The 27,496-nt window shown below is 42.6% G+C and overlaps 5 non-coding genes across 5 annotated transcripts; 1 reads left to right on the plus strand and 4 right to left on the minus strand.

Annotated features, from left to right (window-relative positions):
• Positions 1-483: 483 nt before the first annotated feature.
• Positions 484-554, minus strand: trnag-gcc (transfer RNA glycine (anticodon GCC)). Its single transcript has one exon. It is a non-coding gene; the product is annotated as a tRNA-Gly (tRNA).
• Positions 555-995: 441 nt separating this feature from the next.
• trnas-uga (transfer RNA serine (anticodon UGA)) lies at positions 996-1,077 on the minus strand. Its single transcript has one exon. It is a non-coding gene; the product is annotated as a tRNA-Ser (tRNA).
• A 17,323-nt stretch (positions 1,078-18,400) lies between these two features.
• Positions 18,401-18,482, minus strand: trnaf-aaa (transfer RNA phenylalanine (anticodon AAA)). Its single transcript has one exon. It is a non-coding gene; the product is annotated as a tRNA-Phe (tRNA).
• A 6,855-nt stretch (positions 18,483-25,337) lies between these two features.
• Positions 25,338-25,419, minus strand: trnas-gcu (transfer RNA serine (anticodon GCU)). The gene has a single exon. It is a non-coding gene; the product is annotated as a tRNA-Ser (tRNA).
• A 375-nt stretch (positions 25,420-25,794) lies between these two features.
• trnat-cgu (transfer RNA threonine (anticodon CGU)) lies at positions 25,795-25,868 on the plus strand. Its single transcript has one exon. It is a non-coding gene; the product is annotated as a tRNA-Thr (tRNA).
• The last annotated feature ends 1,628 nt before the right edge of the window (positions 25,869-27,496 follow it).

The raw sequence follows: 27,496 nt of genomic DNA on the forward strand, positions 1-27,496 counted from the left end.
AAGCCCAGCGATTCAGTGTACGGGCTTTCTCGTACTGTTTAATGGTTCTTGTAACCCAAATCCTACACTGGCCTGAAGTGCCCCCCCATTTCACAGCATTTTCAGCTGATTTCAAATGTACCTAAAGGAGAAGCATTATTGAAGACCATCAATTACCAAGAGCTTTTGTCAAAGGTTTTGGTGGTCACTTTTAATGACCACAGAGAGCTATGACTCGGTTTTACATCTCATCCAAAAGACGGCGCCTTTTTACCACACAGCGTCTCCGTCACTATACTGGGGCATCGGGACACGCACAGACCTCAGGGGGAGCGCCCCACCGCTGGCTCCATTAACACCATTTACAGCTGTAAGCTTTGCTTTTCCCTGTAGGTCACCCTCATCCGGGTACTGACCTGGCTCACAGCTTCTAAGCTTCAGTGGGTTTTCAGTTGCGAGTTGAAAGAGGATGCAAGTGATGGAGCCGCTCACTGAAAAAACCACTGCATTGGCCGGGAATCGAACCCGGGCCTCCCGCGTGGCAGGCGAGAATTCTACCACTGAACCACCAATGCACGCTGCAAAGGGTTCCAAAAAAGACGCTTTTTTACCACTCTGTGCTGGATGTTGGGTCCCAAGGGAACTTCTGGACGAGTGAGAATTTTCTGCTATCAAAATTTGGTTTCGGAGACTTTTGGCAGCCTAGGTTGTCTTTCGCAGTGTTCAGGAATTGCATTCCGAAACTGAGTCAGATCAAAAGTTGTAAGAAAAGCACCTATGGTGTCGGTTCTAACAGCTTTATTGATTCAATGTTAAAGGCCGGAAATGGGGCACAAGACACGCGACCGCAAAAAGCGTCGCCATCTGCTTCCAGCTGCAAAATGCCGTTTGCGGACGCTGAAGCATTTCTTTCCAAGGCAGCGGGTACAAGCGATCTCGCGTTTTTAAACCACCAGGAAAAGCAGAAAGGCACTTTTCCTTGCTTGCGCCGGCACACCACAACGTGAGGAGGACACCGTAGTCGACAGGATTCGAACCTGCGCGGGGAGACCCCAATGGATTTCAAGTCCATCGCCTTAACCACTCGGCCACGACTACAGCAAGCGCTGTTGTTGCTGCGTTCTTGCTACAATCTCACATGGATCGCGAGGCGCCGGCGGAAACCTTTTTCAAAGTCATTCTCCATTAAAAATAGTATAGTGGTGAGTATCCCCGCCTTTCACGCGGGAGACGACGTAGCTTTTTTCCAATCAGATTCCAATGTGTGGGATCTTACGGAATTTCCCTTCTCCGTCATTTTCTGAGCCCTATTCCAAAGGGGCATCCTGTCCACTCCTCGATGCTTTTCGAAAACCTGCCAGTGTGTTTGATTAGTGTTGATTTGTTTCGAAAAAGCTCAAAGAAAAGAAGACCGATCGAGCTCTTTGTTAGGAGTGGGATTTGAACCCACATCTGCAGGGGAGACTGCTACCTAAACACAGCACCTTGGACCGCTCAGCCATCCTGACGTGTGCCACTAGCTCCAACCGGTCTGATAAACCACCGCGATCCCACTTTGTTCCTCGATCATTGCACTGTTATTAAAGTTACATGGAGTGACATCAGTACTGAAATCTTTGAAAAATCTGTCGGCTTTCATGACCCGTTTTCTTTGTGGAGTGAATGTTGCACACTTGCGAGAAAACGTTTGTGAACCCTTTGGAATGATCTGGATTTCTACATGAATGGCTCCTAAAATGTGATCTGATCTTCATCTGAGGCGTAATAATCAATAAAGACAGTCTTATTTAACAAACAACACACACGACATTTTACACTGTCAATTCAATTCAATTCAATGTATTTCTATATAGTGCCTTTCACAACAAGGATGTCCCAAGGCAGTGGCTATAAAAAGGGGAAGCACAGGGGGTAGTGTGGCTTAGTTGGTTAAAATGCCTGTTTAGTAAATAGGAGTTCCTGGGTCCGAATCCCACCAGTGGCTGTTTTTTTCTGTCTTCTCGAGCAGAACTGGTCATTATGGACAATCGCCTACGGCTAGCCTTAATTAAATGCAAGTATTCATTTCCTGTCTTAAGCGACTTGTTTTTCTTAAAATGGATGCAACTTGCAAAAGATGAAATACAAATCTTGCTAATCAGCACTCGTGGCTGGCAAACAAAGTCAACAATGTTTTTTCATTAACCTTAACCTTGCAAATGGAGAAGAGTTAAACGATTGAGTCCATGCAGCTTAATCGGTCCGCACATCGGGTTCTTAACTGAAAGGGTGGTAATTTTTTTTTCTTTGAAATCAAAATGAATCAGAATATCAGTGCAAAGGACAAAGTCTTGGTTTGGTTTAAAGATATATGGTTTTAAAACAGACAAAATGTAGAAAACAGGTGTTTCTCACTTTTGGAAAAAAATGGACCGGGGGTAATATTGTGCTAGTAGCAGTGCTGAGCTCACTGTGTTACAGTCCAGCAGTGTAACACCAGAGCTAGTGGCGCAATGGTTAATGTGTTTGACTATGGATTAGGAGGTTATAGGTTTGACTCCTGCCTGGCTCCTGTTGCTTTTAAACGCATCAGGCTACACACTACGTAGCCTGTTCTACTTACTGTATTGTAATCGTATCCAGTAAGAGATTTCCTTCATGTAAATAAACTGCACCTGACAGCTTTAGAAAAACACCTGAGCTCAGTACGGTGCTGAGAGCTCAGCGTTGCTGTCGTTCTAATTAGCACGCACTGCATCAGCTATGAACCCGAACTTTTCAATTATTCCGATCAGTAAATCAACAAGTACAGATGCAGCCATTCAAAACAAGCAGGCAATACCGCATTATTTTGTGGTGCTCTTGACGCAGTCTACCGCGAGTTACCGTAAAATCTCGTATAGTACCTCATAATACCATGTGGTACCGCAAGTAAAATAATAGTATCAGGAATTTCCGCAAGGTGGAGATAATAAAGCTCAACCTCTCATGTTTGAGCTGTCGCCATTAAAGTCTTTAACGAAGATATTACTAATAGTATTAATAATGATTGACCTTGGACAACCTATTAAACCTATTACTTGATTCTTATGGATGCCCGGTTCCGCCGGGGATTAAAAAAAAAACCCATGGAATCGCATATCTAAGGAAATAGCAGTATAACCTTATTCATGAACAAACAGTGGCATGTTACATTATTAATTTGGGTGTTTCCTCTTGCCAGAAAGCTCTAAATTGTATTTTGAGTGCGGTTTTTGACTTTTTTTAAATTACAACCCATAAATAAAGCTGATACCGTTTAGACTTTTAATTATTTAAAACTGTATTACAGCAGCACAATGCACAATGCAACGTAAATCGCTATCTTTGTCTTCTGCGTAATAATGTTCACCTCTCTGTCCAGCAAATTAACAATAGTAATAATAATGAACTTTATTGTATATGGCGCCTTTAAGGCGGCTCCTCAAAGCGCTTTACAGGATAAAAACAATAACAACAATACTGTTAGGCTGGGCAAACGATTTTTATTTTTTTTTAAAAAGAAATACAAAATGAGATATAATGATGTGTTCCGGCTTAGACATTAACGAAGAGCATAACGAAGGTCATAAAGGTCATAAACGATATTAATTTTGGAACATCAACATATTATGTAAACTGTATGTTGCTGTTATTGGTATTTTAAAGAAAAAATACTGTAAAATCTTGGGTTCGGCACAACGTTTCAGGCATTCATGTGAAGGACAACAGAGCTTTCACTGGCCGATTATCAAACTTTATTGATAAAACAAAAACAAAAACTATCCGACCAAGCCAGAAGAAGACAAAAAGAATAACGGAAACAGCGCGAGCCTACATTCTCACCTCAGCCGTCCACACCACACTTTTCCCTGGGTCAGAGATTAAATAAAACTTCACTCGTACCAAACAAATTACCACACACTGAACACTGAACATGTTAACCCAAATATGTCTCACAATACTTTTATGGTACATTACTTTGCTAAAATGTATTTAAAAATAAAAACGATTACAAACGCCAGCATAGAGAGAGACACACACACAGTTCTTCATTGTCAAAAAGTAATTGTTTTTTACTTTGTCAGCACCCAGACAAACACAAATGCGTTATTAATTTAATGCTTTTATTCATTCTTAATCGAACTCACAAGTTGCCATCTGCTGTTGAAGCTCTGTGAGACTAGACTCACACATGGCTAGACTTGACTATTTAACCATGAGATTATTTATGTTTATTAATCTTCCTTGTTATGCACTGAGAATGATAAGCACCCCAAACACGAGAGCGGCGTAGCGGTCGGCTCTGGCTTTCTATACCGATGCACTGCAAGTACAACCCCCCTCTCTGCGGGAGTGCTGGCTGTGACGAATTAAACCGGTTTCACAGGTATTCACAGCGAAAGACATGTCCCCCCCCTCCAAAGCCCAGTAAGTACAGTTACTTTTTGACAGAGGGCAAAAAACTCTCTCTCTCTCTCTCTCTCGCTTGCCCTCCCCCCTGTGTATTGTCTGTTTAGGGCAAGCGAGAGAGAGAGAGAGAGAGAGAGAGGGGGTGGGCGAGATAATGTAAATCAAAACCTGTTTTTCTAGCTTTTAAAGTCGTGCAATGTGTAAGCAGGAACACATCATTATATCTAACATATGAAAAATACATAATATAGCTCCCAAACAAACGCAAACGTGTTTTTAATAAAATGCTTTTATTCACTCATAATCTGACAATTTCAGGAAGACTAAGGAAGGACTAAGGAAATTGTCATCTGTTGTTGAAGCTCTGTGAGCTCGGTGACTTTGAGACCACTTGTTATCCCAAGTTGTTTGAATCGCCACAATTCAAATAGAGAAAAAAGAGCTGACTGAAAAGATTTAAGATGTGGCTGTCAATGTTGGGTTAAAGAAAACACGTTGCCCGACGTTAGTTGCATTGCTTGAAAAATAATTTTATTTCGAGAACCTGGATAAGTAATTCAAGTGTTTTTTTAACTTCCTGAAAAACAAGTAATAATTTAACAATATGTGCAAAAGTTTAATGATATGTCGCTGTTGTGAATGTCTGTGGAGTGTATCTTATTTGCCTGTCCTGGCTGTGCTCTCTCGCTCGCCCTCCCCTCTCTCTCTCAATTCAATTCAATTCAAGGTGCTTTATTAGCATGGCAGATGGGTACAATCAGTGTTGGGTATTTACTTTGTAATCTGTGGTTCTTTTAACTGTTTTTACATCTACTGTATTGCTTTGAGATCCCACTTTTAAAGGTGATATGTAAAATAAAGTTTTTTTTATTATTGTTATAGAGAAACACGATCAGATTTTCCCTGGTTCAGAAAAAAAGATCTAAAGTATACTAGTTTGTCACTCTTCTCATTCCCTCTTTGCTAAATGGCTTTTCATACTAATCTGATCAATCTAACTGCCTGTTTTCTGTGCTTTCTCTATCCTTTAAAATAAACTATTATTCCACAATGCAGGATATTACATGGCCAGTATCACAGGCCAGTTCACAGGTTTGCATGCAAAATTTAATTTTGAAAGCCACTGAGACATCAGGTACTGCTGTTGTATTTATGAAAAAGAAACAAAACAAAAAGTATACTAATAACTGTGCCATCCTACTCCTTAGTTAATACAATTGATTATTTATAAACAGTTAACATTGTTAGCAAAATATTTTGAATTATATTTTACCCTGTTTTTTCTTTGGTTTTGTATTTAACTTATTATATGATAGTCAGATTTAATGTATATTTGAACAATGAAAATATATTTTTACAAGATGCGGGGGAAAGTGCAACAACTTATTACAGTGCTAAATTCAATATTATTGATTACTAATAGTTTATGCTAACACCTAACTTTCTTAATTAGATGTATTTAAAACAGTGAACTACTGTAAGTGTAACATAACATTCAGAAATACAATCGAAAATAGTTTTGTGGTGTTTGTATAGATGAAACGTTTCTAAAATGTATAATGTAACAAAATTAATGACGATAAAAATCTGCGGAATTCACAGACGCCAGTGGAACAAACAATTCTCCCAGATATCCAACTGTTGCCCATCACTCAAGAGAAGGAGGGGGGGTTGTACTTGCAGTGAATCGGTATAGATGGGAAAGTCAGAGCCGACCGCTACGTTGCCCTCGTGTTTGGGGTGCTTATCATTCTGTGCATAACAAGGAAGATTAATACACTGTAAGAGGACCAGAGGGAGGGTCATCCAGGACAGGTATTTTAGGAACGATCTGCTCACTGTACTTGACTAAGACCTGACCAAGATGGCCGCTAAGAGAAACCAGCTGACCCGCAGATGGAAAGGGCTCAGGCTGAAAGACAACGAGACGCAGGTGGGTCTCATCAGGAAACAAAATATATATGCCCCGGAAACAGTGAACCGGCACGGAAGCCAGTAGGTGAATGCGTGTTGGAGAAGATAGGGGAGTTTGGTTGGAGTGAATAAAGATTTAAGGACAACGGATTTTCGGAATAAATAAAGGATAACGGTATACGGCTTGTGATTTGGACTCGACGCGGATTTGTTGGATTTTACGAACTTTTGGAACACGGACTGAACAAGGACAGAGAAAACGGATTGCGGACTGGTTTGGAAGACGGACGAACGAAAGAAAAGGAAGAAACCTCACGAAAATAAAAGAAGAGTTTGTGGTGTGAGTACTTTCGTACTTATTACATTTATCTATTCCCCCGGAGACGCCACAATTGGTGGAGGATGCGGGCAACCGCTGATCGTGACTAAGACTTGTGGAAATAAAAAGTTGACTTATTTTTTTTCCTCTTCTTCTCTCGGTTTGGGTAAGAACTCTCTCTAAGAACAATGGAACAATTAATACAACAATTGTCCCAAGCCACCCTAACTCAGTTCCACGCTTTAAAGACACAACAAGAAGCCATACAGGCACAGCAGGAGGCTAATAAGATTCAAACGGAGACGAATCAACGAATTATAGAAGAGCAGAATTTGGTGAGAGAGGAATTGCAAAGATTAGGAGAAGAAATTAGACGGTCCTCGGTAACAGGGGGAGAACCCCGTAAGATGGAAGAAATTGGGCTTCAAAAGATGTCGGAGCTCGATGATGTAGAAGCATATTTAACCACCTTTGAGAGAACAGCTGCCAGGAATGCATGGCCCAGAGAGCAATGGGCAGGGAGAGTAGCGCCTTATTTAATTGGGGAAGTCCAGAAGGCTTATTACAATTTAAAAGAAGAGGATGCGGAGAACTATGAAACTCTAAAAAAGGAGATTTTGGCGAGATTAGGGGTAACCATGGCGATAAGAGCAGTCCGGTTCCATAACTGAAAGTATCAAATGGACAAGCCCGCCAGATCTCAGATGTTTGACCTGGTTCATCTGGCGAAGAAATGGCTTCAGCCAGAAAAACTAAACTCGGGGCAAGTGGTAGAAAGAGTAGTATTGGACCACTTTGTGAAGAGTCTGCCTGTTCACTTGAAAAGAAAAGTGAGTGATGGGGATTCCCAGACCTTAGACCAGGCTGTTGATTTAGTGGAGCAACAGCATGCCACAGAAGCCTTGATTAAGGAAGAGGAGAGGAGGAAACCTGAGAGTTCAGGGAATGGAACGAGGTCACTGAAGTACCGGGACCATCGAGATCCTCCTCAATTTACAACATCTTTTCAGGAAAGATCGGTTCAAAGGCCCCGACCATGGAAAGAGTCCCGTAGGTGTTTTAAGTGCCATAAAGAGGGACATTTGGCCAGTAAGTGTCCCAACTGGGGTGAACCTATGCAAGTGGACACCAGAGAGGAAGCCAAATGCAACTACCTCACGGCGAGCGTTCCGTCCTGTGAGGCGCCCCACATCGCTAAAATTAAGATAGGGGAAAAGCCTGTCGAGGCCCTGTTAGACTCTGGAAGTATGGTGACCCTGGTGACCTCTTCAGCCCTACCCGAAGGAACCAAGGTCAGGCAAGTGGTGGGGATACATATTACGTGCATTCATGGGGAAACTAAGATGTATCCATCTGTGAAAGTTCCATTACTACAGAAATGGGAATGTATAGTTCGACTGTAGGGGTGGTTGAACAATTGCCTTACCCTGTGGTGTTGGGTCGTGACTGTCCCCACTTTCTTCAAATTTTGAATACTGTCCAGTTGGCTAGGCATGAACCACTCCCCTGTCCAGGAGATTCAGATGATAACACAGATTCCCCTGGAGAGGCGAACCAGCCAGGAGAAGGCTCGGAACTTGGAGATGAGTTCTTAAATATGGATTTACCAGACTGGGAGCCACCCGAACATCGAGGTAGGTTCGGAACGGCCCAGCTGGAAGATGGGAATTTAAGACATGCATGGGGACATGTGAGAAAAATTGAGGGGGAGTTATGTAATAATAATAGTCCCCTGAATTACCCCTACTTTATGGTAAAAAACAATCTCCTCTATCAGGTCCAGAAGAGAGGACAAGAAGAAGTGGAGCAACTTCTCATTCCCCGAGCCTACCAGTCGAAACTCCTCAGCTTGGCCCATAGCCACCTCCTGGGAGGACACCTGGGCGTGAAGAAAATGGCTGAAAGGCTACTTTCTCGATTTTTCTGGCCCGGAATATACAAGGCCATCGAAAGATATTGTCGGGAATGCCCAACCTGTCAGAAAACTGCCCCACAACCTTATTATAAAAACCCTCTGATTCCCCTCCCAATAATAGATACTCCTTTTGAGCGGATTGGTATGGACTTAGTGGGACCCCTGATTAAAACTACAAAGGGACATCAGTATATACTGGTGATACCCCGAAGCCATTCCTCTGAGGGCAGCTACGGCCAAAAACATAGCTAGAGAGCTAGTGCACGTTTTCTCTAGAGTGGGAATCCTTAAGAAGATCTTAACAGATCAAGGGACTCCTTTTATGTCAAAGGTCATGCAAGACCTAAGTAAGCTTTTGGGTATTCATCAAATCAGAACCTCTGTTTATCACCCACAAACAGACGGACAAGTGGAGCGCTTCAATAAAACCCTGAAGAGCATGCTGAGGAAGGCCATGCAAAAGGATGGCAAAAATTGGGATCAATTGCTCCCTTATCTAATGTTTGCTATCCGAGAAGTACCGCAAGCCTCGACTGGGTTCTCTCCTTTTGAGTTATTATACGCTCGGAGACCACGGGGATTATTAGACCTGGTCAAAGAGTCCTGGGAGCATCAGCCTTCACCATTACAGACTGTCATTGAACATGTGGAACAAATGAGGGAAAGAATAAACATTGTTGTTCCCATTGTGAGGGAAAATCTGGAGAAGGCCCAGGCGCAGCAACAGCAAATTTATGATAGGGGAGCTATAGTGCGAGAATTTCAGCCAGGGGACAAAGTATTGCTATTGGTCCCGACCCCGGAATGTAAATCCCTGGCCTCCTGGCAGGGGTCTTATGAGGTGGTGGAAAAAATGGGTCCAGTCACTTATAAAGTTAAGCAACCTGAAAAACGACGACAGCATCAAATCTACCATGTGAATTTACTAAAGAGATGGCATGGTGCAGAAGTTTTGCTCACCCACTTCTCCCCTGATCCTTTGGAAGAAGAAACAGGTGCTGTCGCCGTGGGGGACCTGGCTCCGGTGCAGAAGCAAGAATTACAAGAGTTCCTGTCGCAAAACAACGATATTTTTTCCCAAAGTACTGGCTGAACCCACCTCATTCAACATAAGATTATCACGGAACCAGGAAAAAGGGTAAGGTTGGCCCCCTATCGAGTACCTGAAGCAAAAAGGAAACTATTTAAGGAAGAAGTAGAAAAAATGTTAAGAATGGGGATAATAGAAGAATCCCATAGCGAGTGGGCTAGTCCCATAGTACTGATACCCAAGCCAGATGGAACTATTAGGTTCTGTAATAACTTCAAAAGATTAAATGAGATTTCGTTGTTTGACGCATACCCTATGCCTCGTATAGATGAGCTAATCGAGCCATTAGGTAACGCCCGATATATCAGTACGCTAGACCTTACGAAGGGATATTGGCAAGTACCCCTAGCCGAAGAAGCTAAAGCCAAAACCGCGTTTGCCACCCCGGAGGGGCTATACCAGTATCGGGTCCTTCCGTTTGGTTTAAACGGCGCTCCTGCTACGTTTCAGCGATTAATGGACCGCATACTCAGACCTCATCGAGATTTTGCGGCTGCCTACCTAGATGACGTCGTAATTCATAGCACGACTTGGGAACAACACCTACTACACTTGGGAGCAGTAACCGGAGCTTTGCGGAAAGCAGGATTAACTGCTAATCCAAAAAAATGTTGTCTAGGGACCCAGGAAGCCAATTATCTCGGTTATACGATTGGGAGGGGAATGATCATGCCACAAGAACAGAAGGTACAGTTAATTAGAAACTGGCCTAGACCTTCTACAAAAAAGCAAATAAGAACATTTTTGGGATTAGCAAGCTACTATCGTCGATTCATTTCAGGATTTGCCGCCATTGCCGCCCCATTGCACGACTTAACAAAGACGAGTTGCCCTGAAAAAAATAAAATGGACAGAAAGGGAAGAGAGGGCCTTTCAAGAACTAAAAACGACTTTGTCATCGCAGCCGGTCTTACAGGTACCTAATTTTAACAAAACATTCATGGTACAAACTGATGCATCGGACACTGGGATTGGAGCCATACTGTCGCAGGAAATTGAAGGATCAGAGGACCCCATTTTGTATATTAGCCGTAAATTAAGCCCTGCGGAGAAACATTATTCCACAATCGAAAAGGAGTGTCTTGCGATCAAATGGGCCCTGGATTATTCAAAATATTATTTATTGGGAAGACGATTCATCTTGTATACTGAACATGCGCCACTAACCTGGTTGTTAAGGAACATGGACAAAAATGATCAGATTACGCGATGGGGCCTTAGTCTCCAGAGGTTTCAGTTCCAAACGGTTTATAGACCAGGAAGAAAACAAGGTAATGTCGATGCCCTCTCCCGAATGCATTGTTTCTTTTCCAGACAGCCCGAGGACGGGGCTGATCTCAGGGGGAGGGTATGTAAGAGGACCAGAGGGAGGGTCATCCAGGACAGGTATTTTAGGAACGATCTGCTCACTGTACTTGACTTAGAGCTGACCAAGATGGCCGCTAAGAGAAACCAGCTGACCCGCAGATGGAAAGGGCTCAGGCTGAAAGACAACGAGACGCAGGTGGGTCTCATCAGGAAACAAAATATATATGCCCCGGAAACAGTGAACCGGCGCGGAAGCCAGTAGGTGAATGCGTGTTGGAGAAGATAGGGGAGTTTGGTTGGAGTGAATAAAGATTTAAGGACAACGGATTTCGGAATAAATAAAGGATAACGGTATACGGCTTGTGATTTGGACTCGACGCGGATTTGTTGGATTTTACGAACTTTTGGAACACGGACTGAACAAGGACAGAGAAAACAGATTGCGGACTGGTTTGGAAGACAGAAGAACGAAAGAAAAGGAAGAAACCTCGCGAAAATAAAAGAAGAGTTTGTGGTGTGAGTACTTTCGTACTTATTACATTTATCTATTCCCCCGGAGACGCCACAAAACATAAACATAATCTCATGGTTAAATAGTCAAGTCTAGCCATGTGTGAGTCTAGTCTCACAGAGCTTCAACAACAGATGACAACTTGTGAGTTAGATTAAGAATGAATAAAAGCATTTCATTAATAACGCGTTTGCGTTTGCGTTTGTCTGGGTGCTGACAAAGTAAAAAACACTTACTTTTTGACAATGAAGAACTGTGTGTGTGTGTGTCTCTCTCTCTGCTGGCGTTTGTAATCGTTTTTATTTTTAAATACATTTTAGCAAAGTAATGTACCATAAAAGTATTGTGAGACATATTTGGGTTAACATGTTCAGTGTTCAGTGTGTGGTAATTTGTTTGGTGCGAGTGAAGTTTTATTTAATCTCTGACCTAGGGAAAAGTTTTATTTTTTCAAAGAAATGTTTGTTAAAAAAAAAAAGTCATGGCTGCGGCTGGCTTTGAACACACAACGTGCGATGAAGTCAGGAACCTAACCCACAGCGCCACTGGCAAGGTCACATGAGGAGTTTTGAAAAAGCCCTACAGAAACAGTATCAACAGACATTGTACAGCGTGTACTATTCTTGTGTTGTGGTACATGAATATAATTATATCGTTATTAATTTCTTTAGATACGCGATTCCATATTACAGATGCAGCCATTCAAAATGCACGGTACAAACCCGCGGTACAGTAAACTACCCACAAGCCACCGCAGGGCACCGCGGTAAGTGATTGGCTGGCCAAAATGACTGACAGGGGCCCTCGTGGTGCATTTGGTTGGTAGTGAAAAGATTTAATAATTTAATCTCTTTACTGTGCACATTTTAATCCGCTTAGTATTGAATATTGATATGGAATTTTACCACTAAAGGGAAATTTTAGTAGCTGAGCATAAAAAGAAGAGGAGCATAACGCATCTGAAGGTCATAAACGATATTAATTTAGGAACATAAACATTACTATATGTACGTAAACTGTACTGTGTATGGCTGGTCTTGGTAGTTTAAAGAAAAAATACACACCAGTCTTCCATTTCTCCATAAACATTTTAAGCATGAAAGTGTTATGAAATGGTACCCAAATATGCTATTGATGTATAGAATGAATTTTAATTTAAAATTATTTAAAAATTATTTAACACGAAAATTAAGCTGTTTACATCTTCCGCCTGAGAACAGTCACCCGTTGCTAATCAACGCAGAAACACAGCCACTAACTAGCAAAGAGAGGACATTAGCTAGCCAATATGATAAAGAAATAAATGATTATTTTGTTTATTTCTTTTGCACTTTTATTTGAACATTTCCATCGATTGTACAAGCACTTGAAAACTGTCCAATCCCTAGTTCATCAGGCATTTTCTTTTACGCTGCGGGCATTCTCCCGGTCTGGTGCCGGTCTGTGTCTTCTAGGATATAATGCCAGCGATTTTTTGTTAAATTTGGGTTTCCAATAACGCCGCAGCAAACTCTTGTTTTATGTCCACTATAACAGACAATCTCCTTTGCTTTTAACCGAGCGTTTAATAATTTCCTAAAATGAAAATGATTTACTTTATTTCCCTCACCGGATCAATAAAATTATCTATCATCTATCTACTTAAACTTTGGGACAGAATTCTGGGTTCTCCCTATACCAGAGATTATGGTAGGGCTTTAGAATGGTGATTGGCTGACACCATCTGACACCCCTCTGATTGGAGAAAAAAGACGTGCTGGTTTGCTATACATACTGTACCAGGAAGAGGATTTCTTTCTATTCGAATCGTGTATTTTAAAAGTTTAATTAAGAAGTAAAAACCTTACAGCGTACACAGATTTCTAAACTGATCAGGAGGAAGAAAAATCACCCGTGTTTCGTCCATAAAAAGTGGTTATTAACTATCGAAACCTGTTTTATTTATTTTAATTTTATTTAGATTAAGAGTTCCCGTCACCCCCATTCCCATTTAAATCACAAACCCGTGTTTAATTAAATGTCTTTTAACGTAAATCGTTATCTTTGTCTTATGCATAATTATGTTCACCACTCTGTCCAGCAAATTAATAATAAACTTTATTTTATATAGCGTTTTAAACGAATAAGTATTTAGATCGCTCATAAACCTAATCACTTATTCTACATAAACACAGCGTAATTGCTCTCTGAAAATGCCTTTTCTTTTTATTTAGGCTCAGATTTCAACTATAGATCGTATTATTAATAACGATAATAACGACCAACCAACAAAAACAACCATATAAACATAATACCAACCAAAAACATAGATAACAACCACAATACAAAATCAAATATATCAAACCATTAAACTCTCTCAAATTCCTCCAATTATCATAACCCCGCCCCTTATGCAAAACCAAACCCTCCTCCCATCCCAGTTTATCCTCTTTATCATAAACAAAATCCACCTTAATTTTCAACATAAAGCATTACACAAAATCAATACCTCAACACTCCATACTCAACAACGATAATTCACAAACAGCCAGAACATGTAACTCCACATTCCCAAATAGACCTCATTTCCCCACCCCTTATGCAAAACCAATATCCCTCCCCTGTTCTCTCTCTCCGCTGGCGTTTGTAATCGTTTTTATTTTTAAATAAATTTAAGCAAAGTCATGTATTTTAAAAATCTTAAGATTTCTATATTTATGTCTTTATTTAGTGGTTTCATTAGTGACAAAGGCTAAACTTTCTTGGAAAAATGTCTTTTATGTAAACCATGTTTGCTATTAATTCATTTAGGGCTAGAATATGTTCATTGTCTTTCAATGAAAGAAATGTTCCTTTCGCCGTAGTTGGGAGACATTAGAAGCTTGCCATGCCCGGACTGTTACACCAACGTATTAGCATGTTAAAGCGATTTCATTGAGGAGCCTAGCTTTCTTAACTAGTAAGTACTGTACTTACTGGGTTTTTGAGGGGGGGAGGTGTCTTTCGCTGGAAATCTCGCCCCCTTCTACTTTGAAAATACCTGTGAAACCGGTTTAATTCGTCACAGCCAGCACTCCCGCAGAGAGGGGGGTTGTACTTGCAGTGTATCGGTATACAGTAGATGGGAAAGCCAGAGCCGACCGCTACGCCGCCCATGTGTTATGCTCTTCGTTAATGTCTAAGCCGGAACACATCATTATATCTCATTTTGTATTTCTTAAAAAAAAATCGTTTGCCCAGCCTAACAGTATTGTTGTTATTGTTTTTAACCTGTAAAGCGCTTTGAGGAGCCACCTTTAAAGGCGCCATATACAATAAAGTTCATTATTATTACTATTGTTAATTTGCTGGACAGAGAGGTGAACATTATTACACAGAAGACAAAGATAGCGATTTACGTTGCATTGTGCATTGTGCTGCTGTAATACAGTTTTAAATAATTAAAAGTCTAAACAGTATCAGCTTTATTTATGGGTTTTAAATAAAGGCGATTTAAACGCAATTTAAATCAATATAAATGTTTATATTGTAACGCATAGGTGACTATTCATTGTTATTAAAATGACTTAAATTCGATCATGTTGTGATATTTAGAAATATACATTTGTTTGGTGCGAGTGAAGTTTTATTTAATTTCTTATGGAAGCCAGTTTCCGCCAGGGAGTAAAAAAAAAAACACACTGTGGTATTCTCTCCGATGCAGTACAGTTAAAAACATATCTCTGATGCTGTTCCTAAATGAATATCGTTTATGACCATCAGACGCTTTATGCTCCTTTTCTTTTTTCCAGTGGATTGAACAGGGAGAGGCATTTCATGATGTACTTTTCACTGATGAATAAACAGTGGCTCTGGAACAGTTTTCAACCATGTCTTTTTATAAAAAGGGAAGATATGTGAACAAGCAAAACCCAAAACAAACATGTATGCCATACGGCGTACGCGTTACTGAAGCTAAAAGTTTAGCCTTTGTCACTAATGTAACCACTAAATAAAGACATATAGAAATCCCTACGTTACAGACTGTATATGGCTGGTATTGGTAGTTTAAAGAAAAAATACACACCAGTATTCCACTTTCTCCCTAAACATTTTAAGCATCAGAGTCTTACATGTGGTTATTTCGGAAACGTTTGTACGTGCTCCTTCTGACCATGTTACTGTTTACTGTTACTGACCATATTAAGTTTAAGTGCCTGTGGGCACTTTTCCTGTCCGTGGGGGGGTGGACCGTCTTTCATTAGAAGGTTAGTCTGTTCTACTCTGAGAATGTAGAGGGGGTGGAAAGTGCCCGCGGTCATTTAATTAGTATTAAAATTCGCACTGATTCCCTACAGACATAGGAATATTCGTGCGTGGTCAAAAAAATGGCATAAAAACGACAAAGTGAAGGCTGTGAAAACATTCACAATGTACTTTATACACAAAGCAAGTGTTCTCACAACTCTTGGAGGTTTCGTGAAAATGCTACAGGCGTGCCAAAATCGTTTTTTTAAATTCAAGGTGACTTTACCGCGGTTTTCATTTTCAGATTGTGAATCAAAAAAGGCATTTAATTAAACTAGTGATTGCGATTGTAATCAATTACTGTATTGATTGAAACACACATTCTGTACAGATACAGTACAGTCACATTCTCCTGTAGTCCAGTGGTGTAAAACGAATTAGCAGGTGATTGAGATAACAATGCACCGCCCACTGAGTGGAATGTTCTCATTTGTTCTCAAGTGTAAAAAGAGGTGATAATTCTTAATAATTCTGTGTCGCATTAACTAACCTCTTCAGTTTATTCCACCAGACAGTACATGAATATAATTATATCATTATTAATTTGTTTAGATACGCAATTCCATATTATATTCCCTGTTAATCAAATTCTAAAAGTATGCATTTGTTAGATAACAAGCGAATTCACAGAAAAGGTTAAAAGACTATCACTTTTCACAAAGTATATAATCCTAATATGGTCAGAAGGAGCACGTAAAAACGTTTCCCAAATAACAACATGTAAGACTTTGATGCTTAAAATGTTTAGGGAGAAATGGAATACTGGTGTGTATTTTTTCTTTAAACTACCAAGACCAGCAATATACAGTGCAGTTTACATACAGTAATATGTTTATGTTCCTAAATTAATATCGTTTATGAGCATGTGAAAGGCATGGTGAATCGGAGATTCTCAAGGATTACTTTGTATGATTGGAAACGAATGCGTGATCGGATCAACTAAATGCTGTGGTGTTACTTTTTGTCAATGAAAAAATAAACTCTTTTCGTTTACAAAGATGGTTACAAAGAATGTGGACCAGGGTAATATTTTGAGCTTACAGCTTGTCCAAGGTCATTCATTATTAATACTATTAGTAATATCTTCGGTAAAGACTTTGATGCATAAAATATTCCTGCATAATTAAAATATTTACGATAAAGGTGGTAGGTTGTGTACTTTTGTCCAAAAGAACAATCTTGCTTTTATAAAATATACCACCTTTTTAATGTTTATGATTAACATGCTGTAATACACTGTTTAAATTTAAAAATCTAAAGAGTATACAACTTAAATTCTTAATTGAATAAAGATTGTCCCTCAGCAGTGATTCGAAACTGACGTTTTCTGGTGACAGCTCAAATGCTGTACAGGAGAGGTTAACCTTTATTAGCTCCACCTGGCGGTTTTACAAGGTGATTCCGGATACTATTAACATAATCTAATTTGCATACGGTATGATGCGGTTTACTGTGACACGCCCACCGTGTTATACCGCAGCATACCCCACTTGTTTTGAATGGCTGCATCTGTATATTCCCTTTTAATTAAATTCTAAAAGTATGCTTGTTGCCTCCGGTATCACGTTAGTTAAAGTCTTCGATGCTTAAAATGTTTAGGGAGAAATGGAATACTGGTGTGTATTTTTTCTTTAAAGTACCGAGACCAGCCATATACTGTATGTTTATGTTCCAAAATTAATATCGTTCATGGCCTTCACACGCGTTACAGTATGCTCCTATTCTTTTTATGCTCAGCTACTAAGATTTCCCTTCAGTGGTAAAATTCCATATAAATATTCAATACTAAAACGGGCACAGTAAAGACATTTAAATCTTTCTACGACCGACCAACGCACCACAGGTGCCCCTGTCGGTCAACCAATCACGTACCGCGGTATATTGCGTCATCGCGCGTCACGATCCACGAGGCCGTAGCCAATTACCTCCGGTACGTGTCAGTGCCGCGCACTTTGAATGGCTGCATCTGTAGTCCACATGAAAGGTAGAAATATTCTCTTGTCTGTCTCTTGTTTGTATGTAACTGAATGTCCATGCCAATGTACTGTTAGTATTAATTTAAGAACGGCATTTGTGTTAAAATATGCCAGATAAGTTTATGTAACTTCTCATGCGACACTCAGTTGTAATTAGTCAAAAAATAAACTCGAAGAACAGCTGCGGGTTTGAATCTGAACATGTATCGGATTGCAGCGCCTTTTACTTCCATTGACAAATGATAGAGATTCGAAGAGAGATCCTTCAGACCAGCAAGCAAACCCATGGCTATTTCGGTTTTCTATCTAGGCAACGTTGGTGTCTGCAATAGCATAAATGAAAGCGTTATGCAATTTCTGCGGCTACATTTGTTGCACTTCATGCGCAGTGAGAGTGTTTCTCACACCAAATAAAAAGTCAACAAGTAGCGATCAGGCCTTCTCCTCAGTTAATACACTGAAACCCTTTGATGTTAACAGTTCTTTACAGGCGTGCTTTACAAGAACCTATCGTTTCGGTTGTTTCAGCTTTATTAGGTTTTCAAAGGCATAAGTAGAACACCGGTCGTGCGAACACAAAACGTGTTGTTATCTGAAGAATTGATTTCCATGGCAGAGGGTCCAAGCGATTTAGCGTTTTTATAGTACCAGAAAAAGGGGAAGCGGCACTTTGCCTTTGCCGCGCAGGCATACGGTGACGTACGGCAGACGCCGTAGTCGGCAGGATTCAAAACTGCGCGGGGAGTCCCCAACAGATTTTTAGTTTATCGCCTTAGCCACTCGGCTACGACTACAGCAAGCTCTGCTGCCGCTGCATTCCTCCTACAATCTAACATGGAGTGCGAGGTGGCTGCGGAAACCTTTTCAAAGTCGCTCTCCGTTCAAAAAAAAATCTTTGACAAAATACATGCCGGCAGACAGATACGCCTCAGAGGGTTTAAGGGCAGCTTCACGTTCGAATGATCAAGTCTCCCCGTCCGGATGTCAAAATGCAACTTTGGCAGACAGAAAAAACATCAACAAATGAGAAATGTGGACAAGGATTTTACAAGCTGCACCACACTGCACTTTGAAAAGCATTTACATTAGTGTTAGACGCGGGAATTGCCTTTGATTTACGCGCTTATGAAAGACCTCAGCTCCTGCAGTTGAATATAATGCCGTTACGTGTCGAAGCAGTATTTTATGTCATCCTACCACTGCAACACGGGGCATATATGGAAATGAGCACACGCTACGAATCGTCTCAATCACTACCTAGAGATGTAAGGCGCATTGAAGGGTGCACCCCCATCATTAATCGTTGCGTGTTTATGAAAGGAAAGCTCTTGAGCAGTCTTTGAAACAGTTCGGATGAAACACTTGATTGCTTCCATGTGCATCTGGAATTGATTTCTTATTTTCATTTCACGCCGCCCAAAGCATTTCTAAAACAGGAGATTCGCATTTGGGAATGCGTCCTGCTGTACAAATAAAACTGGTCTACGGGTCTGAAACCTGCTCCACGGAAAACACTTTTGTTGCGCTTTTGATTGTACTGTATAACGTCTAGAGGAATCACAAACTATTTGAGAGGCCATCATTCCAGGGGGAACTGACAAAGTCTATCTCTAAACACCTAGCGCAGTCTCTCGAGAGACTGTCAAAAATTGCTTTCTCCGTTTGCGTTGCAAGTAAGTGAAAGCGCGGTCTTAACCCAGAGCCACTTGGGAGCAGTGGCACGTAAATACTGTTCAATTCAATTCAATTCAAGGTGCTTTATTAGCATGACCGATGGGTACAATCAGTGTTGCCAAAGCAAATAAAATAATAAAATTAACATAGAACAAAACATAAAATAAAATCTACAGACATATAACAGACACTTACAACAGAGACATGTCATAAAATATTGTAACGCTTACGGCCGACAGGTACTGTGTAAGAGCCGGCGTACCAGAGCAGGTGACGTCACCGCCCTTCCCTGTGATAGCAGGACCACAGCTACTGGGCTGTGGAGAGATCTCTCTTTAGCTCACGGGGCTAGGTCACTGCAGAGAGACGCGGAAGTCCCGGGTTCGAGCCTTCTCCCTCAGTGCTTTCACTGCCAGGTCAAAACTCCCAGATGAGCTGATGGTGAGACCGAGATATGTGTAGCTGGATGTATGCTCCAATGTGTTGCTGTTGAATGTGAATTTGTACCTGTTTCCCTGAGGTCTGGCTTTCTTCTGGAAAACCATAACTCTGGTCTTGTCCAGATTGACTGTCAGTGCCCAGGTCTGACAGTACTGCTCTAGCAGTGCCTGGTTCTGCTGCAGCCCCTGTTCTGTGGGCGACAGCAGGACCAGGTCATCTGCATAGAGCAGGAACATGGTTTCTGTGTCGTGTAGTGTGAGACCAGGAACTGCAGACTTTTCCAACATTCCTGCTAATTCGTTGATATAGATATTGAACAGTGTTGGTCTCAGGCTGCAGCCCTGTCTCACCCCACGGCATTGGGTGAAGAATTTGGTCCTTTTGTTTCCAATTTTCACTGCACATTTGCTCTCTGAATACATTGATTTAATTATGTCGTACACATTGCCTCCTATGCCACTTTGGAGTAGTTTATAAAACAATCTTTTATGCCAAATCGAGTCAAATGCTTTTTTGAAATCGACAAAGCAGGCAAAAAATTTTCCTTTGTGTTTTTGGTGGACGTGTTTGTCTATCAGTGTGTGTAGGGTGTAAATGTGATCAGATGTGCGGTGATCTGGTAAGAAGCCAATCTGAGTCTTGCTCAGGACATTGTGTTCGGTAAGGAAGGCCACTATTTGTGTATTTAGGATACTGCAGAATACCTTCCCCAGGTTACTGTTCACACAGATGCCCCGATAGTTGTTGGGATAGAGTATCTCCACTCTTATAGATGGGCGTGACCAGTCCTTGGTTCCAGGCCTCGGGGAAACATCCGGCTGTCATGATAAGATTGAGGAGTTTGAGCAGGGCTTGTTGCAACTTTGGGCTGCTGTGTCTCAGCATCTCATTTATGACTCCATCTTGGCCCCAGGCTTTGCGTGGTCTGAGGGCCTGGAGTTTGTCCAGTAGCTCCTGCTCAGTGATAGGGGAGTCTAAGGGGTTTTGGTTGTCTTTGATAGCCAATTCAAAAATTTCGAGTTTTTCATAAATGGTGTTTTGGTCTGATTGATTTGTATTTGGGAGCCTTTGATAGTGATTTTCAAAGTATGTTTGCCAGATTGTTCCATTTTGGATGGCCAATTCTTCTGGTTTTGATTTGTTTAAATTGTTCCACTTCTCCCAGAAACAGTTCTGATTTAGTGACTTCTCAATTTCTGCAAGTTGTTTGTTTATGTATGTGTTTCTTTTCTTTTTCAGCGTGTGTTTGTAAAGTTTTACCGTATCACAGTAGCTGAGGTGTAGTTTTGTGTTGTGTGGTTGTCTGTGTTTTTGATTTGAGAGTTTTCGTAGTGCATTTCTGATGTTTTTGCACTCCCTATCAAACCACTTTTCTTTTGCTTTTGTTTTTTGGTAGTTTTTTGATTTAGTTGTTTTTAGTTTAGATTTTGATGCCAGTTTGTGAAATAGGTGATTTAGTTTTTGTGTGGCCAAGTTTATGCCTAATTTGTTGGTTTGATACGGAGTGTTTAGGAATGTGAATTTCTTCATCGCCCAGTACAGTTTGGTATCTGTCTAGGCTGTTTGTGTCCCATCTGTACACCTGGTTGAGGTCGTACAGCTGGCTGGGCTGTGTCAGTGTGTCTCTGTGCTGGTGTGCTCTCTTCATGTAGAGTGTGATCTGGCTATGGTCGGAGAGAGGAGTTTGTGGCCTGATAGTGAAGGCACTGATACAGGAGGGGTCCAGGTCGGTGATGGCGTAGTCCACCACACTGCTGCCCAGAGCTGAGCTGAAGGTGAACCTGCCTAGAGAGTCCCCTCTAGTGCTGCCTTTGATGATGTACAGGCACAGCCCTTGACAGCTGGAGCAGCTCGCGCCCGGTGCTGTTGACCGTGGAGTCATGGCTGCACCTGTGTGAGGTGACTGGTGTGTGGTACAGAGGGGATTGTCCGAATACATGAGTGTTTCCCTGTGTGTTAGTAAAGTCTGCCAGTGTGCCTGTTCGTGCATTGAGGTCACCACAGAGCAGCACGTTTCCCTGGCCCTGGAAATGACCGATCTCCGTGTGGAGACTGGGGAGAATTCCCTCACTGTAGTAAGGGGATTCTGAGGGTGGGATGTAGACAGCACACAGAAAAACCTCATTTTCTGTACATATGGTATATCTTTTGATTTTAAGCCAAACTTGTGACTCTTCTCTCTTAACTAATTGTATGGAGTGACTGAGCTCCACTCTGTACCACACAATGATCCCCCCAGAGTCTCTGCCCCAGGTGATTTTTTTTGACAAAGGGCACCATGATCTCCTTGTAGCCGGGGGGACAGTGGGTAGCCAAGTCTCCCCGACACCATGTCTCCTGTAGGATCATGATGTCTGTCTCCTTTACATTCTTGATAAAGTCAGGATCAGTGTTCTTCAGCCCAAATGCTGACGAGCCCAGACCCTAAATGTTCCATATACTTATCGTTAGAGATCTCATTGTTATCGTTTGAATTATCTTTGCAGTTTGTTTTTGCTTTCTGGAACTGTAACAAATTTGTGTCGGACATTTACATCATCAACAAAAACAGTATTGTTTGTCGCTGTGGGTGGTGGTAGTTTAGCTCATAAGCCGGGTGCAGATGAGGTTCAGGAGCTGCCAGATTTCTCCCAGCTCCAAACCGCTCGGGACTGCTGGTCTGGCCAGGGCTGCGGCGTAGCTGTGCAGGAGGGGCTCGGTCCAGCTCTGCTGTTGTGCTGGGTGGGGGTTTGTGGATTGGCCTGGTTCAGCTGCTGGTCTGGCTGAGGGGCGTGGGGTGAGGCGCTGGTTCTGGTCCCGTTCGGTCGTTGGTCTGGGTTGGAAGGCTGTAGGATGGGGCTGGTTCTGTTCTTTGTGGGTTGAGCTGGTCTGGGGTGGGGGTGTGGGTTTTGGGGTGTTCCTCTGGTAGTCCTGCTGTTTCTCTCTGGGGTGTTGTTTGGGTGTCTGCCCAGTGTAGTGTCTTTCAGAGAGTTTGTGAAGAGTCCGATGGTCTGTTTTTTGAGGTGTTTATGGTCATGTAGATGCTGTGATCCAAGGGTGGGGTGATGGGCCAGGTAGACGTTTGGGAGCAGGGCACAGCACTGTGAGATCTCAGCTTTGATTCTCTGGATGGTGTGGTGCTGCTCATCCTGTCTTGACAGCAGGGTGGAGATGACAATTGGGCGCGAGGGAACTCCTGTATGGCCCTCTCTGCCACTCTCCTAATGGACTGGGCCACCTGCTCCCTCCAGGTCCTCAGATCGTTGGTGCCGGTGTGGATGATGATGTGCCGTGGGGCTCCCAGGACAGACCTGGACAGCAGCTGCAGGGCCTTCTCCGTCGTCGGACACCAGAGCTTTGCTGTTTGTAGTCCTGGGAAGAGCCTGTGCTCATCGATGTACTTCCCGTTGGAGTCAATGAGAAGGGCTACTTCCGTGCATCTGCCTCTGGTGTCTGGTGTGCTGCCAGGTGGGGGGCTGCATGGGGGGTGCAGTGTGTGAGGTGGAGGTGTTGGGTGGGGCCGTCTCTGGGGCTGGGTGTGTGTGTGGGTCACCCTGAGTGTTTGGCAAGGTGGATGTGCTTTTGGGCAGTGATGTTGTGAGTGGATCTGGGATGCCGGGGGGTGCAGTGGGTATGGTGTTTGCTACGGTGGGGGTACTGGGTAAGTGGGAGTTGGTGGTGGGGGTTGTAGGGATGTCAGGTTGTGTGGGGGTCGGTGTGTCTTTGCGGGTTGGGGGTGGGTGTTGTGTGTTGTGTGTTCTGGGCCTCAGGGCTATTCTGTTGCAGTTGGGGCTGCAGTGGGAAGTAGTGAGTTTCCTCAGCTGTTCTTTGAGGGTCTTGCTTGTCCTCTCCGCGAGCTGCACCTCCTCTCTCAGCTCTGCTACTTCCGACTGCAGCTTACTGTTGTCCTGCAGCAACTCTTCCATCTGTGCCCTGAGCTGTTTGTTGGAGGTTTTGCATTCGTTCCTGTGTTTGTTAACCTCGTCTCTTAGCTGTTGTGCTGTCTGCCCCTCTGTGAGTCTCCCCAGCATCAGTTGCTTGGACTTAGTGAAGTCCAGCTCCAGAGCAGAGAGTTTCTCTCTCAGGAGGCGTGCTGTGCTGTGGTCATAGGGGGGTTGGTGTGGGCCGTGTGTGTCTGGGTGGTGTGATTCAGTGTTGCCTAGGGCTACACTCTCGCTGATCTGTTCTGTAGCTGTGGCTGTGTTCATGGGCTCAGAGTCAGGTGGAGCTGAACTCTCCGGTGTGGTAGGCATCAGGCTACTGGGTCTCTCTCCTGTTTCTGGGGGAGGTTTCTCCAGGTCAGCCTGTGATTTCAGGTCGGTGAACTTTTCCTCAAATAGCTCCAGAGCAGCCTCACTGCCCTTTATCATCACTGTACCATTGTGGTAAGTGTTGACGGTCAGGGCAGTGTCTTCTAGCTCGCTGTCACCCCCTATGGAGATTTGCCTGCCTTTGCTGATGCCCCTTCTCGTGGTGTTTGTATATGTCTTGCACACAGCTGTGTGCCAGGCATTTGGGTGCTCAGTAAAGAAGAGCACGTTTTAATGTGTTTTTCTCCTGCCTGGCAGTAGTCAGCGATAAGGGTCTCTGGATTTTCCTTCATCCATGTGTCTTTGTACTGTTTCCTGGTCTTAACGGTTTTCACGTCCTCAGGGTATTGGAGTACTGTGCTGAGAGGGCAGGGCTGGTCCAGTGGGGCTGTCTTCTGCTCTGTACTCATCTTGCTTCTTTTAAATACAATCGGCTCAGGTGAGAAGAGCAAAAAGACAGCCTGGCTAGGGCGTTTTGAATACAATCAGCCCCACTGTTGCTTGGGAACAGGTTCTTCAACTTTGGCCTTTTGAGTTTAATGGGCCCAAGTGGTATTTGGTTTAGTTTAAACTTTAAGGTAACTTTTTCTAAAGACTTTTTTTTTACTTTTATTTAGTAAATCAGTTCAATTTTAGAGGCCTCTTCAAATAAGGAGAAGAAAGATCAGGGCTTACCAGTTGTTTTTCGTGCTTATGGCTGAGTTCTTGGCTTCTCTTGATGCTGCTTGTATTTTCCCTTTCCTTCTTGTTTCCTTTGGTGTACTTTTTCTTTCTTTCTTGTCTTCTTATTCTATTTCCTTGTTTTAATTGTTCCTTTTTTTCTGTTTGTTCCTCTTCATTTCTTGAAGATTTTTCTCTTTGAAGTTTTTCCTCAGGTCCTTTATCTTCAGGTGTAGCTGTGTCTTATAGTTGGTCTTCAGATTTTCAGATGTTTGCTTTGTTGTTTTTCTTTCAATGATAAATTATTTCTTTACTTCTTTGGTTTTCTTTAGTTTGTGTTAGATGTTGCCTTATTCCTAGACTATTTGTTCAGTTACAGAAAACAATAAAATCTCAAAGAAATTAGGAGCTCATCTTCTGAGCTGCCTCTCTCTCTCTCAGTAAATACTGTTACTGTCACTGCTCGATACCGATGTTAGCCTACTATACCATCTTCAGCCACAGCTAGAAAATGTACTGCTCTAGTACCGGAGCAAAAGAAAGCAAGGCCAACTTTGAATGGGCACATGTGTCAGATGCTGAATGTGACAAGGATGGGATTCAAACCCATGCATGCAAAGCCCAATGGATTAGCAGTCCATTGCCTTAACCACTTGGCCACCTCGTCAAGAAAACTGGGCTATCCGTACATGTGTTGGCGTGCTCCAGATGATCTTTTTTTTTCCCTTGTACTCGAAGGGTCATTTTTCTGTTCCACATGCGCTTTCAACATTTTCTTTGGGAGATGTCAAGCCACCAAGCCACTGCTGTGCTTCAGTGGCCGGTGTGGAGTTCAGTGGCCCTGTTGTACATGGAAAGCACATTGAGCTCCTTGGACATGAAAAGTTCCAGAAAAAAGCCATTTGTCATCCTTTTTCTTGGTGTCGATGTTGCTTTTGTATGTAAAGGTGGCAACTTGCTCAGCGAGCAGGCGGAGCGCGCACCGAATGCAGATGTCTCAGAGCGGTGTGTCCAAGTGGTTGTAAAAGGACAGCACTCCAGGGGTGCTGTGGCTTAGTTGGTTAAAGCGCCTGCTTCGTAAACAGGAGATCCTGGGTCTGAATCCCAGCGGTGCCTTTTTGTTTTTCTGTCTTCTCGTACAGAACTGGTCATTATGGATAACCTCCTACGGCTAGACTTAATTAAATGCAAGTATTAATTTCCTGTCTTGAACGACTTTTTTTTAAATGGATGCAACTTGCAAAAGATGAAATACAAACCTTGCTACTCTGCGCTCGTGGCTGGCAAAAAAAAGTCAGCAATGTTTTCTCATTAACCTTAACCCTGCGAATGGAGAATAGTTAAATGACCAAGTCTATGCAGCTTAATTGGTTCACACATCGGGCTCTTAGGGTGGTGAATCACGCTCACCCCAGTCCTTAATCTTTTAAAGAGGATAAAAAATTGAACCTAGCCGCCACATCTCATACATTCTGTTCAGTGATATAAAGGTAACATCTATCCTCGCTCCAGAGAAAATCACACGTTGAGGGCATTTTTTTTTTCACTTTACCATGAGTCGGGCTTGGCTGCACAGAGGCGAGAGCAGAGCAATGAGGTCACATGGACAGGGTAGTCACACGTTGGCGGTTTAAACACGCGGAAGATCACTGAGGGATCTATATGGACCCTCCGTGCGCCATCAGTCCGCACTCTGGACTCTGAATCCTGCCATCCGAGTTTAGATCTTGGCTGAACCTGAGCTGCAGTTCCTTCTTAAAACGTAATCTGGTGAGCGTTTTATAGAATCGTTCTTGTATGGATTCAGAACTAGCAATACATCAGGAACGAACCGGTCTTCTTCCTGTCTAAAGAGTGTGACCTGCTTGGACCCGCAGTCGCTTTTCTCATGTGCACAAACTCTCACTAGTAAGCCAGAACTAACTAGCCGGTCTTCAGAGAGCCTACTACCAGAGCGTCGCAGCAGGAATCTCTCCCACTTCCCTCATGCCAAACCAGCACTGCCTGACACTAGGCCAGAGAATGCTGATTGGACACAGCAACAAGCCTGCCACTGTTTCTTTGTGTCCGCGGGAGATCTGAATCCACACAGATTGGATGAGTATTCAACATTCTGAGTTACAGCTCGAGAATTCAATTGTTACCTCAACCCCAGTTGATATCAGTTTAATTCCTATGAGTGATGTACTTGCTTTTGAGTATCTAGTGTAGAAGCTGAAATCAAAGCTCATTAACGAAATGGTATAAATGAATGGTATACTGAATGTATGTCCCTCTTTGTTTGTAACTCTTCGTGATCGAATATATACCTTTTGTATTCTGCTAACCCTCGCTATAAGATCTGTTATGTTTATATACACATTTTATGCCTTAATAAATGTATTGTCGTGTAATAGTATCCGTGTGTGTGTGTGTTATCCCGCAAGGTTGTTTTTCTAATAGCCATCAAAGAATCATTTTGTGACTTACTGCTACAATTAATAATTGTCCCTGTAATGCACAAAACCCCTACATTTATTGGTGCCTCACGAGAGGATGCCTACAAACTCAAACTCAGTGACTGACTACAGAAAGTGATAAATAGCACTAAAGTATCTGCCAACGTGCACTAGAACAGTCCAGAATGCTGGTTCTGCTGGCGATCCTCTCCTGGGTCCCTGCTCCGGACGTCCCTTCCCCCACCTCTCTGGGGAGACCAGACACCCGCAGTGCAGCTCTTCACCACTACCGTATTTTTTTATTTA

This window comes from Atractosteus spatula (assembly GCF_055471065.1).
Source record: "Atractosteus spatula isolate fAtrSpa1 chromosome 26 unlocalized genomic scaffold, fAtrSpa1.hap1 SUPER_26_unloc_1, whole genome shotgun sequence".
In the NCBI taxonomy this organism is placed as follows: Eukaryota; Metazoa; Chordata; class Actinopteri; order Semionotiformes; family Lepisosteidae; genus Atractosteus; species Atractosteus spatula.